Source organism: Hylaeus volcanicus, chromosome 7 (genome assembly GCF_026283585.1).
Source record: "Hylaeus volcanicus isolate JK05 chromosome 7, UHH_iyHylVolc1.0_haploid, whole genome shotgun sequence".
In the NCBI taxonomy this organism is placed as follows: Eukaryota; Metazoa; Arthropoda; class Insecta; order Hymenoptera; family Colletidae; genus Hylaeus; species Hylaeus volcanicus.
This window is the reverse complement of record NC_071982.1, coordinates 14,391,661-14,411,019: the sequence shown is the minus strand read 5'-3', so window position 1 is coordinate 14,411,019 and position 19,359 is coordinate 14,391,661. Positions and strand designations below refer to the sequence as shown.

The 19,359-nt window shown below is 39.8% G+C and overlaps 1 protein-coding gene and 1 long non-coding RNA gene across 3 annotated transcripts in view; both read right to left on the bottom strand.

Moving 5' to 3' along the window:
* Nucleotides 1-140: 140 nt before the first annotated feature.
* LOC128880357 (uncharacterized) lies at nucleotides 141-4,117 on the bottom strand. Its single transcript, XR_008457803.1, has 2 exons — nucleotides 3,099-4,117; nucleotides 141-3,019 (listed from the first exon to the last, which is right to left on the bottom strand). It is a non-coding gene; the product is annotated as an uncharacterized LOC128880357 (long non-coding RNA).
* Nucleotides 4,118-8,800: 4,683 nt separating this feature from the next.
* The window catches only part of LOC128880354 (protein doublesex-like), a 97,714-nt gene continuing 87,155 nt past the window's right edge, over nucleotides 8,801-19,359 (bottom strand). For both annotated transcript variants that reach the window (XM_054130358.1, XM_054130359.1), the window contains exon 6: nucleotides 8,801-16,677. The gene's annotated coding sequence lies outside the window, so the exon portion shown is untranslated. The remainder of the gene's footprint in view (nucleotides 16,678-19,359) is intronic.

The window sequence follows — 19,359 nt, the reverse complement described above, 5'->3', positions numbered from 1 at the left end:
AAGTTTATTCTGCATTAGTTTCAGTGTTAATAAACAAACATATAGAGCTATGCGAGACCCAATTTATTTATACTTCAATTGAATAAGTGTACGTAAAGTACAAAACTAAAAGGAAAAGGAAAAGAGAAATAAGCGAAAAGTCATGTGTCCAGAATTACATATATTGCCTAGTGGAAGCGGTCGTTAGAACTTTACACGACGTTTGTAATTTGCCAATCGACTTGATATTCTAACAGAAGCGATAACCACACTGATACACTTTAATAGTTATTTGTTTAACAAACTCCAGGCGATGCACTTAAACGTACTAAATACATATGTCGATAAGACTTCACGTATGTATTTCATAATCTTGTCGTTAAGAAAAATTCAATAATTACCTAACTAATGGTTTGCCTAACTAGAAATGTCCTTAAAGTTACTGGATATACAGAGTGTTGTAATAATAATCGTGGTTCAACCGAAAATAGAGTGATTATTTATACAAATAAGATTGTTTCTCTGGTTAGCGAGTGGTCGCTATCTAACATAATCATATTTTACGTTAAATTTTAGATTTATTTTTTTTTTCTCAAAAGGAATCGCCCCTTTCTCGTTTGTATCGCAATTACTCGGACATCCTGCATAAAGTACCGTCTTTGAGTAAGCCGATACATTATTCATATTTTGCTACGCAATAACGGATTAACCTTGGGAATTATATATAGTACATATAACTACATTTAACGAGTGCACTGTGAACGTTAAATACATATGTAGCGTACATTAAACCCAAGTAAAACAATTTCAGTCATTTATCGTGCTGTGTTTATTATGTATCGTCAAGAATGACAAATGTAGTTTATCATTAATTACCGTTCTCGCGATAATTGCATTGTAAGAATGCAACGTCAGGTTTCTTTACGAAGCACAACGGATATCAAGTTTTTTAAATGCTTTTTTTCTTTTTATTCGATTGATTTGCACAATTTTGTCTATAATTCTGCATGAATGTTTAGTTTAGTACACATTTTGCGAACGTACATATTTTATTCGATATTAAAATTCCTTTAATTTCATAACTGTAGTATCTGAAATGCAAATGCTCATTTTGCTACAAGATGGCGGCTATTTGACCTACTTTACACATCCAGCGTTTCTAATTACAACATGTTATCACAAACAAATTATTATGTATTGAATACGTATCGTTGCATTTTAATATGTTATTTAAATAAAATATTCATAAAGTTTATATCCACTTCAACGCAACAGTAGCTTCTTGTTTGTACGTAACCGTTATTATCGACGTCTCAAGAATAATTTTTTATCTCCAAATCGTGGAAATCGAAGTCGATTTGCTTGTAAATAAATACCATAATCCTCCACTTTTTCTTTGAACGGATATGACTCCGAGCCAACTTGCAATTAGTTTTCGTTATGGCAGGTAATTAAATATCACCGCTACTTTAAGTGTAGCCTTTCAAAACGTTCGTTTCGTCGTAAAACGTGACGTTCAATAACACAAATTATTTATAAAATCATCGAGCACCTGGAACGCGCGGCTAATTTTCATCTTTTTACTCGTACGGAATACACAATTGTCCTGAACTAAACTATAGCCATTACGAAGCTAGTCCATCACCGTTTCTCCTCTTGTTGATTTTCTTTTTAAACTGACTGCTGTAACAGATACTAGGGTTTTAATAATATGAATTAATATTAAATTACCAACCTCGGGCAGAGAAATAAAGAAACTGCGATTATTCTCACCTACCTCATCACAAAATATTATAATCACGCTCGTTAAACTCTCTATAGTATACAGATGCAATCCATCTCCGAAATTAAAATTCTCGGCCAATGAGAATACTGTTTACGGTTACGTGTAGAAATTATAAGATTTAGTGGAAAATTCGGATTTCTTCAAGATTTAATTATACATTTTAATTTAAAACAAAGCGTAATTTTACAGTACACGTATCCTGGCCACTTTTAAAGATATCTTAACGAAAAACTTCACGTATATACCAAGTTTAATACTTGTACTGGAAAAATTACGTTTATTTTTTATTAACACGTTTACTGCAAGACTAATAATCGTGAAAGCTCCTACGAGGCTAACATTTTGTTTCTATGCAATTAGAAATTACGTAATCTAACATTCGTGGCAGTAATTATTTTCACATCCTTTTCAAAATTTATCGCATTTATAAAGATTTATTTTCACCTATGTGCGGATGACGTGGCGTTTTCAACCTAATTAACTTTCGCTATAAAAACTGTGCGTACCCTGTTAAAATCGATATAAAATTCTCGAATATCTTGCAGAACGATCGAAAACGGACCCCTTAAAAAAGAACAAGTGAAACGGAAACGCATGCCCAAAAATGTAAGGTGGTCCGTCATCCGTGGTGCTCCGTTTCTCGTTCTTTATCGTCGAACGCCCATTAAGCAGATTCAAGTGAACTAATTACTTTGTAAAGTAATTTAGAAGGGTGATAAATGCATTTCAGATTATATCTCTCACGCCTCACGGTGAGACTGCTGTTTTTCTTCCTGGCAACAGTATTGATTATGACTGGCTATGCAGACGCACGGTCAGTGTAGAATTTAACCGTGACATTGAGATGGTTACAATGGATAATGAGCGAACCGTCCCACAATGTCGAGAACGGGTGTCGTTTAAACGACAGCCAATACGGAAGTCGAGCTTAGAATCGACGCGTTCCACGACCTACGGCAAGCGCCATAACGTGTCACCGTGATTGCCAAAACGGTAGCAGAGTGTTACATAAAAGGGTACTCTGGCAATGATTAACAACTCCAGTAAAACGGGAATAGCAATGGAGTTCTTTAATTCCCCTTTGGATACATTTACTATATATTCTAAAAAGGAATTATTTCTTCATTACTCGCCAACACGTAGCAAAACGTTAGATAAAAAAGTACTCTGACAAGGATTATCATCTTCAGACAGTAAAACGAGACTACTGGTGGCTTTCTTTAGCTTCATCTTGCACCGGTTTTATTTGCTTTTCTATAAAGGAAATATTTTGCGTTATTTACGACCATAAACCAGAGTACCCATATTAGACGTATATCGGATAAAAACGTACCCTGGCAAGGATTATCATTTCCAGATAGCAAAATGAGGACATTCTTTAATTTCACTTTAGATAGGTTTTATTTCATCTAACAGAAAGAATTATTTTCTTGTTTTTCCACTTCTATAAATATTACAAGCCTCGTGATTTTTTGAAATTTTTATTAAAACGTGTTCATATTATTTAATACCAAATACATCCAAACTATTTTCAAACTATCAGCATTGGTTTCTATATTTCTCCCAAGTTGTTCCATACAACCTGATTGTCGCTTTGTAACATTTTCATTGTTTACTTTTGTGTAACACCACCCGTTCGTGATCACATTAACTACAGTCCACGTTTACTGCTGCCATTGACATTGCCATTGCCAAGGAACATCTCCATATCACGTTGTCATTGCCATTGCAATTACCATCGTACATCCAGTATACATTGTGCATGTTTACATAGTGTAATCACGTGTGAATCACTGGTTGTTCGTTCCCCTTCCGCTGGCTTAAACATCGTCTTCGTCGTTGGATGTGTGCGTTGCCAATGTCCATTGACACCGCTATTCCGATACCGTACTGCCTTGAGCAATTCCATTGTCGTTGTCTTATGCTACGTTGCTTCTCGTCGCTCTTAACGCAATGCCATAGTACGTTGGCATTGCTGTTGCTCGCTATATTCCTTGGCCCTTATTGCATTCATTCATCATTCATTTATTTAAAATGCGTAACTTATTATACAAAGTTATTGCACTATTGCTTACTTTTCCATTCTTCTTATCATCGTCTTACATTACTCTTGCATTGTTTTAATACAGTTTGCAGTATCTCTTAGAATCATCTTCTCATCTATTGGGGCCTCTCTCTAGCTCGGGTACCTCGGGGTTGCTAAGCCCGTACTGTAGCTACAAACACCGCTACAGCCCCTGAGAGCGCCCTTATTGCAATGTAGGGTTATGCAAAAAATTTGTTTTGTAACCCAATATAAAAGAGTCCCCTAAAGTTTCATGTTTAATCGACCTAACGTAACGGTCCATGATATAAACATGATGCAAATATTAGAAATATTTTAAAAACCTCGAGTAACAAAAGTACAAAAGTACAAAATCTATTCTTTGACCAAGAAAAAAAGAGACCACGCAATTATCGTTTAAAACGTCGTATCACCCAGAGTTGAATATCTTATTAATAAATCGTTTCGCCCGTGGCTCGCGATGCGTGCAACTCTGGAGCATTATAAACATTCGCTGGTGTTAAGTTGCCGCGAGGCGATCATTTATCGCGAATACCTTCCTACATAAGTAATGGTGAGTAGATAAGGGAGCCATACGTTCTCGTAATACCGAAAATTCCTGTTGTGAATAAAACGAGAGAAAAGAAGAAGCCGAGGAGGATGCTTCCTGTAATAATAGTATCCGCCCCGAAAGATATAATTTGTGAAGGACGTAACATGCAATGAAGTTCGTCCGCATATCGAGTCGCGATTAATTGGCGCATCGAGAACATCGGTGCTTTCTCTGATCGATCGTATCGTACGTCGAGAACGATATGCATAACATTTTTTTATCGTTCTGATGAAACTTTGTGGGTCCCTACTCCCACAAACGCAGGTAACAGTGGATCAGAAAAGAGTTCGTTTGGTGCTTTAGTTTCTTCGAGCCTGATACGAATGTTTTAATTTATTTATTTAGGGGTTGAATAAAATAAAACTTTTGGTATATTATATCATTTCACGATTACGAAAATACGACATTACTCGTCATTGTTGGCTAACGAAACATAAGACAAAAATTTTCTTCCTTCCAAAATTATTCTGAAACTTCACTTAACTTCATGTTTTTACTCGTGAAAATTAAAGGATCCACCTGCGCCAAAAGCGTTCGAACACTTTCACGGTCCGCTGTACACGGGCAGGCACGGACAGGCCAGAATTTAATTAATTTCCCTGAATATCTGATACCGCTGTCGGCGATATCGGATAGCAAACGCGATACTAGATAATGGCGTTTTTAGTTCCACGCGTGGACAGAGAATTCGCCGGTACTGGAAGAAATTTCCGGCATTCCGCGTGTCAATTAATTATCTAGATCGTTATTTTTATTTGTACAAAATGTGAAAGTGCGGATCGTTACACGTGGAAAAAGTAGCTGGCCGAACATGGTGGTACATAATGGCTACTCATCTGGTTAAACGCTGCTTCGAGGTATCCACTTTTTTTCTTTTCGGCAGAATGTTAAATCAGCATTTAAGTGACTGCCATTAAATTATTCCAATTTGCGGGTACAGTAAACACGGGTGCATTACAATGAGTTATTGCATGTGCGTGCCGTTTAATGCGGATGAGGAATAGAGGAACAGAGTGATTAAATTTTTTAGTACTTGAGGAAATTTGATGTACAGTAGAAAGTGGACAAGGTGTTGATGATTATTCTATTTTTGACCGTTAGTTTAGATTGTTTAGATTGTAGCTTCATTCATGCAGCGTTGAATGAAAGTAATGCCGTAATGCTTTCACGAATTTCACGTTTTGTTGTCACGACAATCTAATAACACTTCTTTCAGTTACCTTGGTTTCCTTAGAGCCTGTAAATATTAAATTCATCTGAAAAGATTTTAATTCTATTAAAAATCCAGCTAACAAAATTTATTTGCACACACGTTTAATAAGCAGCTGTTAAAAGAGAAGACTGAAAGTAATAACTATTAACCATATATAGACGCTAAGAAGCCATACGAAACTATAATTAACGTCAATTGAAATAATTGCGAATAAGCTCTAACGTCTTATAAATTAAATATCTGCGTGCATTATTATGTGTACGTTATCTGCGTTATTTAAGTGTCCGAAAGAATACGCGTCACTCGAATAACCGACACTATTATTCTAAAGAACCTCCTTTAAGGAGATCCGGTTACTTCCTACCATTAATTAATGAATACAAATTATATAAAAAAGAAACGAGTTCTTCGTTTTTTCTAAGACTCCGTTAAACGTTGAAAATTCAGCGAGATACAGCAAGAAAGACAAACGAAAATGATACTTTGAAAAGCGTATTTAAACCGACAGTTGCGAGACATTTGATCGTGAAAAACTGTAAACTACAATTAACCACTCTGTTACCCAGAAAACATATCTCTCTAAAAGACAAGGTTGAGGATCACTGGCTTAAACCCATGGGGAGAGGTTCACGATACTCTTCCCGCGCGCTTATAATACTCTCAGCCACTGTAGTGCGAATCCTTTGCTTACCGACTCTAAGAATGCGCACATGCAACAGTCTCATAAAATATCAATATTTATCTTATTAAATTATGTATGACGGCGTTTCTACTCGCATCATCTCCAAACAACATTTAGGAGATGCTACGTATATTTCGAGAACTGAGCTCCTTAGTTACTCCATCGCCTCTTTTGTCGTTACTGTTCTGCCAAGTACGTACTCTTATCGTGTTTATCCTTCATCCTACGTTTACTTACTCACCTTCGACGAGTTTGCACGATCAAAGGTGCGCTATTACGCTTAAAAAGCTCGCCGGGAACGCCTGTTGCGGAAGAAACGGCGGGGGATCGGGTAGCTTTTAATCATCCTGAAAAATATCCGCTTAAAATTCCGATTAAGGGTTAACACTACGTTATCCGGCGGTCACGGGACCCATCTATCTCGCGCCGTGGATCGCGGATGTCGTTCCCATCGGGGCGTGTAAGAAACGACATCGCGAGGGTGCACGCTTTTGCACACACGTGTATCCGCTTTTACGTGGAAATGCGCCAGGCGTCGTAACCGGGATAAGTACGGGAATTTGCGTATAGGCCTATAAAAGTCTTCGCAACGTTTAACTGCGCCGTCTCGGACATAAACTAAAGACTATATTGCTTATATAGCGCAAAAATATACCGTAACTAAGACGATGCAATGCTTTTATACGTCTCGAGCCGAGGAACCGGCGATCGGCGTTGGCTATCCGGCGTTAAAATTTTCTTGCTTTTCCCTTTGTTTTTCGAATCCCGCCTCCTGAGCACCGTCTTTGTTCCCGCTACTCGTTCCTTCTCTACGTGTTACATATACGCCGGGACGGTCCATTAGCTCGCGTGCATTTTCACGTAACAGGATATCGCCCACGTAACGAGCGACGTTTGTACTTAGGAGCCGTAAATAGAGGAATATTTTTTATTTTTGGCCTGGTCAGTTTGTAAGGATCTAATATGAAATGGCTGTAATTGAAGGTGCTTCCAAAGAAAGCTTTGGGATTTTGAATGCTGATAACTGCAGTGTCTACAAGTACTAGAGAAATATTTCAAATTCCAAAAAGTAACTCGAGCCGCTATTTTCGGTGTACCAAGCATTAGCGATAGTTATTTTCTGAAAGTACCACGCAAAGGGGGAACCAAGTAGTTATAAAAAGTGAATTTCGTGTATAAATATTGCTTTCTCGGGGCTGGGTCGTCTTCTCGCGTTCTTCGGCGGGTAACAATGCAAGACATAATTACGAGAATAACAAGAAGGAAGAAGGAGGCACGGATACACAGCGTGCAGGTAATTTTTCGCCCGAGTTAATTATGATAATTACCACTTTCATTTCGCCTAGTATCTTGAACCTAATCGAACAAACACGCCACTTCTTGGAATACTTCCCGACAAAACGAAAACTATAATATAATCGCGATTGGTACACCGAACCGGAATCAACGTGAATGTAGTGGTCGAAAAATGAAGTTACAACGATGATACACGAAACTTGAAAAGGGAAATACTAAATACAACGTAATATCGTATACGTATATGCTCTACAAAAATATAAATTATGATTGCTTTTTGAAAAATTCTAAGATAGGATCATTGATAAAAATTATGAATGGTATATTGTCTATTGCATTACTCAATTATTGATCATTTAAATGCAAATTTAAATACGAATGATAGAGTCATATATATGTAACAGAAAGATGTAACTGTTCCAGTCGAATAATCATCGCGAATAAACCGTAATTTATATACGCATAATAATAAATCATATATTGCAATACGTTATCTTAGACGCTTACCTAGATCACAGAGTAGTTTCTTCCTGAACGTCCGTTATCCAGGAAATAACAGCAGCCTTTGTTCTGTCGGGGAACGATCGTCTCCATTTGAAAGGGTGTAAACGCTCAGGTATTCCAACGAAGTCTTCTCCCAGCTCGTGTGAATGTAAAAGAAGAAAAACTAAGAGCGTGCTGTTCATCAATATGCTCTTCACACAAGAATTGCGATACCAGTACACCACTTTGTCGGAAAAATTCCTTTACAATTTTTACTGGTAATTAGTGATTTGAATACTCGTAATTTTTTAGTGCCATTTTTTACCATTCATTCGCTGTTCTTTGCTAATGATCCAGCTTATACGTATTAATAATTTTATCGTCAGTGGGCCGTACCCATAACGTATAACATATTCCCTCCGCGAATATGCGAAATAATTAATTCATTGCCAGGGTCGCTCTTTCGCGCTATACCTTCTACTAGTATAAAAGGAATTTTTAAAAATTAACACTTTAACTAAAAAACAATCATAAACTCGGAACTTCTTTTTGATTGTCCAAATGTACATGATCCTTGAAGCGCAAGATAATACGTGAACAAAAAGAAATATTTACAAATCAATATTCACATTTGCCAGCAATTCCACTGTAACACAAAAGTAGAACAGGAAAGCTCGGGATGTCCCATCGACAAGAAAACGCAGTAGATTGAATCGTTATTTATTAAGGCGTTATAATAGTAACAATTAAAAGTACGTCGAATACACTGAATCCATGAACAACAATACTTGTATACTTCGAATTTCGAAAATCGCGACATTCGTCCATTAAATCGTCCGCTCACAGCGCACTTCACCCTTATCCGTTTCAGGTGAGCCGCGGAACATTCGCTTTCAACTTTTAAGGTCACGTGGCCCTACCACTTAACGACCCTGCAAGTAGACGAACCTGCGGGAGAGGGAATCCTTCCCCCCCCCCATTTTTTGGTTTCAGTTTTTATCTCGTTATCCGTGAGACTTTTTCTCGACCACTCGTACGGGCCACTTTTATGCGAGACGTTACAAGCTATAAAAACGAAACCGTCACCGAATACGGGGTAGTAAAATCCTCGTTATGTTCATCCATTCGTACGCGTCGTCGTTTACATCCAAGTAAACATGAAGACCAGAGGACAGAGTGGGAAAGGGTGAAAGGAAATCTGGTAAAACAACAAATCGACATTTATTGTTGTCTTATACTCGACGCGGTTACAATGCCTTGTTTAAATATTCTAATATACACGAGGGCCATACGTGATACAAGGTTACGTCTCACAATCAGTATTACTATAGTTTTCAGTCGGAGCAGGATTAATTGGCCGCTTCAGGGCACTCGTATGGGAATACCCACCACATCGTGACATTTGTGACGCCGTCTCTAATCTCTTTCCCCAATCCTACAAGTACACTGGTCGGAAGGAGTACGGGGTATTACTTAAGGCTCACTCGATCCTATACGTACTGGACCACGCATTTTGCACCGAATTCATACGTAAATATAAAAACAATTGTTAAAGCTAAAACATTTGGACTTACTGTTTCGTGAAATTCGCATTCTTTTATTAATTAGTGGAGGGGTTACTCTTTACTTTCTCCGAGGATCGATGATAAGAAATAGGAAAAGCCTCTGCGCTTAAAATATCACACAATTTTGTTTTTAAAACTTACGCTTATTAATTAAGTACAAAAATTGAAGAAGGAGGTGAATATCTATCGGAATTCTTCGCAGTGGTCGAAAAATTGTCTGCTCTTTTTTTTTTATATGGTCGTCATTTTTACAGAAAAGATTTATTTATGCTATAGTGTTTGTCGGCGCCGTTTGATATTCTACTTGAACACTTACTGTTGCATCGTTGAAATCCCAGTTTCAAATCCATGAAATATTATTAACTTATAACCGAATAAAAGACAAATAAAATTATTAAAAAATTTTACTTTGAATTGTGGAATTTAATATTGGAAACATAACAAATAAAAATATAACTGCTTGTAGGTTCGTCATTTTTATCATCTATTATTCAATTTATAATCAAGTACAGTTTACATATATAAATAAATAGGGTGTTCACGAAATCATGGTGCGAGCTATATACGTAATACTTGTCAAAAGAAATGGAACACTATTTATGAAACATGTTTTAATCATTTTAAAGGAGGTCTATTTAAACAAATAATAAAAGAAAAGTTTCTTTCCATGAAACAACAGATGTATTTTTAGTAACACTATTACTTATCGCTGCACTAATTCTCATCATGAGCTCGTGATAACCCTATCGAAAATTGAATCTTTCTCTACAACAAATTTAACGATTTAAGATTGAAACAAATTGTGAAACATTTTCTGAGATATTACGAAGTACGAAATAGTATGACTAATTAAAACTTTGTGGAATATAGATCAACGATTTTACTGCTCTATCCTGCGAAATGAGTTTCGTCTTGGGCGCACTCGCCGATGTAGGCGTTTCGGTTCATAAACGAGCGACAACCATTGCAGGGAACGCATATTTCACACGAGAAAATAGACACGCTGCCACACGGTTGCGACAGTGCGCCATGATCTACGGCGACGAACACGCGGAGCCTTTGAAAATTGTTCTATTAACAGTGATTGAATTGGCAAAAAGTTTCAAAGCGACTGTCAACGACTGAGAACCCTGATTACATCAATAGAAAGGCTTGCGAGTGTGAAAATAAAGACCATAAACCTTGCAGGCTCAGAAGGAAGCATTAATTTATCTCAAACATTTCTACTCTTCTATTTGAGGGATCTCCAGTATCTAGAGTTCAGTAACATGCGTTGATATGGTCATTTTATACGAAAAAATTAATCGAAAACATCTAATAAAAGTTTTTAATTTGATGCCTCGGTTTCGAGATAATTGATTTTGAAAACTATTCGGACAGTGGGAACGACTCGTCTGACGTGTCTGGTCATTACTGGACGTTTCTACTTATTTTGAGATCTATAAGCAGAGACGATGGTGCTATTAATTCTAGCCTGCATTTAAATCGTTGTTAGTTACTGAAAAATTCTGAAACTACCGAAAACAGCGTACATGCTGTTTCTAAGATTATTTTATTATTTATCTCAAATACTAATCGAGTATTAAAAAAATTGACCCCAATACTAGCATTAACTTATTTCAAATTAATTATCGAAACGTTTCAAGCAAAATAATGTTCGCCTCCGAGACTGCAGAGTGTTAGTCTTTAATTAACAAGAATGATAACAATCGAAATGGCATTTTTTTATAAACATTTAATACACGTCACTGTGAATTTTTAAATTACACTTTTCAGCTTCGTGGCACTTGAAATAAAAAATCGAGACTGTAGACTTTCGAAAAACCAAGTGCACAGCTCGAGTGATCAACATATAGTAACGCATACAGCTTCGAAAAGAAAGTGTTAAGAGCGTCGATGGTGAAAATCAAGGAAAAAAAAAAGAACACAAAATGTGCGGAAAACAAGCGTTAATAGACTTCGGTAATTTTAATTAAGTAGCCTATTTACAAAACTAAAACTCTCCACCTTGTTTAACAAAATAAAAGGAAAACATAGTCTACGCAGCCAGAATCAAGTCGAGCTTTAAAAACTTCTTATACCCTAGTATCGTGTCACTTTTATTTCTTAAGGAACTACTAAATGTTTCCGAAGATATCTTCGGCAACACAAAACGATTTATCACGCATTAAACGTTGACATCCTGTCGCGCGATCTAAACGCAGGAACGTGGATCGGTACGAAATCGCTGGATCATCGAAAATGACCTAACTCTCTTACGAGAACGCACACGTATGCTTCCTTAATTCTAAAACTAGACGCGCGTTTCGCATAAACGTACAGAGAATCAGTCTGATTGACATTCACAATTCGCATCTTATCGTTACCAGCGTTATATTCGTGTATTCTGCATTCGTCAACGAGCCGAACGCGAAATCCAACAACAATCACAAAATTAAGTCCTCAACTTTGATAAACAATGGAGCGTAATTCGTGTTACAATCAGAAAGGTGGCTTCTATATCCCTCTGAAAGAAATAAAGCACAGAATGAAATTTAATGATATCACGGTTTTCCCCCCGAGATGAAACTGAGCGCTTTTAACGTTACTTCGTACATTTTTGCATGATTAATTATGGAAATTCTGTTTTACTGGATACTTCATTTATATTTCGTAAGATCTGATTTACAATTTTAATTTTTCTCTACTATTTCTAAGTCCTTTGAACAAATATTATAAAGCACAATATCAGATAATGACAGGAACAAATTTGTCAACATTTAAATTAATTACAAAGTTAAACAAACCTACCCCAGTTATTCTTCCTCTAATAATTTCATTTAATAAAAGATTGCACATATGATCTCCTAACCACAGCCCGTAGATTTGTCTAATCTTGTACTCAATATAACCTGCAAAAAATTCGATTATATCCTATATGGATCCACTTTACTTAACGTTGAAGAAAATTAAAACTATAAATCGGATCTCACATGCATGGATCGAAAATTGAAATAATACATTCCTTTGAACAATTCGATAAAACATGCTCGCAGATTAACAAAGAATTCTTAACGTTCGATATAAGTATCGATTGAAAATTGGCGTGAAATTCACGAGTGAGGTTGAAACGGGGATCGCAAAGCGTACTTCCGGCCCGCGGGCGCAACTTGGTCGAATGTCTTGGGTCGCCGTGCGTTTCTCAATCGTGCACCGATTCGAACACCTTTCATTTGTCATTCTATGTTTCTCACATAGTCGGAGGTTTTACTAAAATTGATGGTTCGGCCGGAACAGCCGGAAGCACCAAACTGGCGGACATTAACGTTCTCGCGAAGCGTCGTCCGTTTACGTCAAACATTACCACCGTGTTTTGTTACGAACGTAACACCTGACATGCTATTAGACGTACAAGAGTCCACGTTGAGCAACAAAATAGCAGGGTGTACCGTAAATGCCTCATGCGAGGGGCCATATTGCGGATTGTCACTCCAATCTTCTTGGGAAACGACTACGTTTCAAGCTGTTTCAGGAAGGTCAGAATAAAATTAACGAAAACATTTTTGAACAAAATACTAAATCAGTTTTTTCATAACGCGTTGATTTTTTTCTTCTTAATCGGACAGTATTAATTGGAATAGTAGCTCAGAAAAGTATTTTCATAGCGTTCGCGATAAAGTTTCCTGAAAATTGATTTACCTTTGGTTTGGAAAGTTTAATCTCTCATAATAATATAAATAACCACAGTGGCACGATTCTCTGTGTCTTCGGATCGAGCCGTACGTTCGCAAATTATTGCAGACCATCGAGCACCCCCGGCAGACAAGACGTAAAATCGCCAAACAAGATATAAAGTCGCCGACATCGCTACGCGAAGTAATGTCTCGTTCCCGTAAATTGGCCACCGGAAGCCCGACGAACAGCGGACGATAAATGTTCGACTCGCGCATGCTCGTTACCGAAATGCAAATCTATTTCAAACTGGCCGGGCAATTAAGCTCTGTACGGTAATAACCAATCGAGGATCGCATCAGATTGTAACTCGGAACGTGTTCCCGCGGTAAGAAAACGATCGTGACGGGAAAAAAAGCGGGTAAGGAGAGAAGAGAACGAAAGGTAGCCGTGCCACGGCGGCGGTAGAGAGTGGGGGACGCTACGGTTGAAAAAAACAGGTGGAGCCAACGGTGTGGCGAGGGGAGAGAGGAGGAAAAAAGAACGAAAGAATGAAACAGCATATCGAAGAGACAGCTCCCTCGGTGTTCTTATTTGAAAATTAATTTGCCGCGAGATGGAACGACCAGTTTTTGAGCAGCCGTTTTATTGCATCGCGTTGTGCAACTGACGCATCCGCCCCACTTCTTGATTGTGAGCTCGCGCGCATGTACTACCCATCGATGCAGATCGCCGCCTCGCGAGTCTTCGATTATTCCAACTCGGATCGAACACACTTTCGTGGGAACCTACCAGCTATTGTTTTCTATTACGCAACGCCCATGGTTACAGATTCCAGCCAGTGGCGGATACGAGGACGAACCAAGGGGGTCTGACTATCACTCCCGCGCTCGCAAAGAAAAGATTTAGAACTCTTCTATGAAGCGCAACCGAGAGGTATTTGAAACGAAAAGCTTGGGAATGAAACCAAAAATGTTATTTTTATTATATTTCGGGCTTTTCGTGATTCTTTGGTAGCCCCCTCCTGAGAACTCTTCTGGATCAGCTACTAGTTGCAGTTCCATTGGGTATTTTTCGCTTATCAAACGTGATGTTACACGAATAGGTAATTCACTTATTTCATTTTCTACGATATTACGCGATAATACAAATTTTTAGTTTCGAGGTTAAACTTGTTTACAAGATGGCAAACAAAATTCATACAATTACCGTGTTAATCACGTATGGAATAATTGGACGTGTAGAATCTTAAAAAAAATTATAGAATCGTTTCCAGAGGTTACAGAATTTTTGACATTCGTGTTTTTCTGCATCTCCAAGCGAAGGAATCCTTGTCCTCTATGGACTCCTACCTCTTTATAACGTCTCTTAGGAATCTTTGCGGTGACTACCTGACATTACTATCGATAGTGACTCGTAATATTGAAACCCTCCACTGCACACTAGACATTAACCATCAGCCCTGCTCATTCCCAGCTTCCGTACAGTGAGAAACCGTATCATTAACGTCAACAGCCCATCATGTCGGAACGAAAGACACCTCAACAAGTTAAATAAGCTCCCGTGAGCCGCTTCGACGTCCTTTCATACTCTTATTCGTTTCAAAACATTATCAGATGACATTCCTTAGTTAGGCTCAGGCGACTGGATCGTGTCATTAATACCTATTCAAGGTTCTTGTTAATCTCGTCAAGCCGAACATTGTTCAGGGTCGAAGCAAACGGTCGCTTCGCGATTCTCGAATCGCGAACAGTTTTACAAAAAGGATTGATCCCGCTTAGGTGTGTTTGCTCCGCTAAGAGCGCTAAATGCTTACTTTAAACGATTGTTAATCGTCGATCGGAGATCGAATTTGGCGTGCTCAGTTCACTCTAGAGGAAAAATCATGATACCACGCGTCCGCCTGCATCGTGCACGCATCGATAAACTTTGGCGACGTACGCGAAGGAATTCCCGAGCTGTCGGCATTTTAATACCCTCGTTTAAGCTCGAATCTTCGGCCGCCGGTTCCCTATCGTCCTTTTTTCATCGATCGCTTAGTCGTGGCGCACACTAGCCCGATGAACCCATCGAGGGAACCGATTCATTACGTGACGTCTAATGTATTTAGATAACGCGATTGCATTCAAATTCGCGTTCTTCGCAGGGACAGCCGGGGCCCCCCGTTTTCAACGTTCTTTAGTGGGTTTCACACGAGAACGGACCTCGCGAACGAGCGAAACCGCGAGCAGAGCCGATGGCAACCGATTTACAAAGTACCTAAGCCAGAGGAGTCGGCGCCGGTTGTGCATGCGAGGTTTACCGCACGCGGCGACACTTGATCATCGGGATGAGTCTGTCGGTGCGCGTCGCGTTCACGGACGGCTGGACTTCGGCAACCGGTCCGCTACGGTTATTCTTCGTAATCGTACAGCGAGCAAACGTGTCTCGTTTCACCGTAACACGTCTGATAATATTTAACAGAAAAAGAAGGGAAGCGATATACAGCCCCGTCGGTAAGAGACGGTCTCTCTCTCTCGGCGAGAAAGACGAAATGAAAGCGGCAGATTCGATCAACGAACCGAAGGACGTGCGGGACAAGAGTACGCCCGAGGTGCGCATCGTCCGTGAACTCCTGACGAACCAATTGCACAGGCGTTCGCGATCTTCTTCTCCCGGCCGACCAGAATAATAACCCTCGATTACGCCCCCTTTAACCCCCTGGCCTACTATTTTCCTTGAAATCTCGTGCGATATAGTTACGTTTGGAGTTCTTTGCGCACTTTCTTCCCGATTCGTGTTCTTCTTGCTCGATTTCAATTGCATACAACGAGTATTAATCGTTGTCGCAAGGCCAAAGGGTTAAGTGGGGTCAATTCGACGCAGTTCCGCGAATTAGGGTTAGTTCTGGAGGAACCTCCATGGGGAAGTAGAAAGCGTTCACGATTTTCTTTCTTCATTTTGGGGCTAGAAATTAGACCCTCTCTTCGACCCCTTGCCCTACTGTTTCCCTCGGGACATCGTTCAGGGTGTTTCGGTGTCTCGTGCATTCCATGTATTTCGTTGGTCCGTTTGAGAATCGTACTAGTCTCCAGCGGGTGAGGAATTACCTCGTGAAACCGAGCACACAGCCCCAGGCTGTTTCCAAGAAGCACAACGTTCCGGTTAATCGCAAATTTCGACCTTTCGTGCCACCCGAGCGGTGCACCGCCGATTTGAACACTCGGGGAACGATGACCAGAACGAAGAACGCCGAAGAGGGAGCTCCCTCCACTGGTTGCCAGCACTGCGCGGTCCTCTCTTCTGGCTTTAATACGGCGTCGTTTCTCTTTGGATTCGACCTGTTCTTCCAGTCGCTTTACTTCACCGACTGGACGGTAATCGATCTGAAATCAAAAAGAAAAAAAAAATGAGAAAAAAGAATAAACGGTGGCCTGCGGTTAACGACGTGTTACATTTGGCACACCGGTCTTGGGAATTGCGCGACGGGACACGACGCTCGGTTTGGGCGAGTTTCTTGGGCGGTCTTCGTTAGCGATGGGATCAAACACCTTACAAGCAGTGACTCGGAACCTGAACGGTTAGATTCGAACCTTTGTGTAAGAGCGACAAGACGAGTGGTAGATTCGCTGGCTATATACTTGACTTAAATTTATGAAATTTGGTACATTTATTTATAAATGTGTACAGTTGTACTACTAAATTTGTTTCGAGGTGAGAATATTCCACGTGAGGAGAAACGGATCCAAAATGTCGGTCCGAAGCAACGAAGAGTGACTTTGTTTTGTTTATTATGAATGTGGCTGTAGCGTAATCTAGAGAAAAAAGTGTTAAAATAAAATTGACAAATTAACCCTTTGACGAGTACGACACGTTATCTTTATTATTGTGCTTAAATTATTACATCCTGATTTCTTTCCCGTGATTGATTCGATCCCGTGGGAAGTGTTATACTTGGTCACCAGGTTTAATTCGTCGACCCCTGACCCAAGAGATTATACTTCGAGCCATCGGACCCGCCATCTTCCCATCCCCGTCCGGTCCTTTGTGATTTCACCGTTGCAACGCAAGAAATTCCGAAACCAAGCGGATAAGCGTCTCGAGCCTGGCGACCTAGTCGCTTAACAGTCGCGTGAGAGTAGAACGATAGGTAATGGTGCCTATTAGGCGACGGGAAGGTAACGTTGCCGCGAGGGGGCTGGAACCGCTGTCGAGGCAGGTACAGGAAACGAATTCGAAGCGAAATTAACGACTGTCGTGCCGGCTTATCCAGCGGATATTAAATCTGGTAGCAGCGAGACATTTCTCCGTGTGGAAAGTTTCCGTGGCGGAGGGATTGGCTTAAGGAGGGGTCGACGAAAGAGGGATAGGAAACGAAAAGGTGAGCGACAAGAGAGGGAAGAGGAGGTCGCGTCGGGAAGACGACGAGGGATGTCGCTCATGCACGGTGAGAAAGAGAAAGGTGAAAGGGGGGTTGGGACGAAGGAAAGAGAAGAAAGACGAGGGGGTATATTATGCTCGCTAAAGCAATGTTACCAACTCGAGAACTGGCGAACTAGCCGACAGTAAAATCCATTTTATGTCTCCCTCGTAAAGCCAGTCAAATGAAACCCGGACTTAGTTTTCATACGTGCATCCACCCGCCATTCACCCGGCCAGACCAGACCCGGTTTCCTGCCACGGCAAGGAGAGTCGTCGCTGACTTTTTCCAGGGTCTAGACACGCTGGTTCCTTTTCACGGTGCTCTCCGCCGTCGACTTCGACAATCTTTCCAGACGGTTTCCCCTCGCGATCGCTGCGACCCCTCCACGTTCTTAGAACCACTCGATGGATAAGCTTAGAAAGAGCTTGCACCTCTGTTGTAAATTAACTTTATTAATCAAAATAAACAACAGATTCGGTACATATTTGTGAACGATGCGCAAGTGCATTTACTTCAATTTCTACAAAGACAATCTCCCAAGATCGAAAAATCAGACATTTCATATCCAACAACCTTATACATAGATTCTAAATGGGATCGTTACTGTACAATTCAATAGTTAATCCTCTACATATATACGAACGAAGCCCCTGACCGATTACAATCAACGTCCAGGCTAAACCCTTGAACTTAGAAAGCTGAAATTTTGCACAGAGGTTTCCTTTATGATGTATACAAGGCACAGTTAGTCTTAAATATAACGTCATCAACAGGGGATGATTCTTTGCTTGAAAACGGATCGATAATGAAGAATGACATTTTTTCATAGGAAGCTTCGTTTTCGTAAAAATAAATCGAAAGGTTTGACTAACCGTGTCTGACCACGACTGGCCAGTTCTACTGATTTACTGGCATCGTCTAATGCACCATACCTCTCCTATGCAAACTGCAATTCTTTAAATGATTACAACTAATCGAAATGTACACTAACATAACAGAAGCAACATAAATTAGCGACATAAGTAGAAATGGTGGGTCATGGCCAGACACGCTGATCAAATCGTTCACGTGGTCCAAGGAGATTGAAGACCAATTTTCTCAAAATTGAAAGGCTAAACCCGTGAAAATAGAAAGCTGAAATTTTTCACCCCTACGGGGATAAAATGTGGTTGCAACGTTGGTAATTCTACGCGGGTGAAATCGCGGGATGCAGCTAGTTAATTATAGTTTCGAATTTTTCGATCTTTCCGTCGAACATTTCAGAAATTAGTTTCTAAGATACGATTAGAGTATCGACCGAAACGAGCGACGATTACAGGGGGTCTTAAAGAGAGATCCGAACGTCCAGGAAAATCCAGTGGATGAGGCATTGATGTGAATTTGGTCATTATCGCTGCGATGCTTTCGAGACGTATGTCTCCGGGACTCGTTTTACGACGCGGCTAAGTTTTAGTGCCGAGCGGAGTTTCGCTTCGCCAGGGTTTTCAGACTTCAACCTTGGTCTATTCCTACGTTGGAAATATTTCTGAGTTAACTTTGACGAGGCTAGTAAGAATTAGAAGAAAGAACATCGCAAATTTGTGTCGTTAGAGCGGAGATAAAAATTACAAATTGTTTGTACGAAATATCAATGCTGTAAATATGT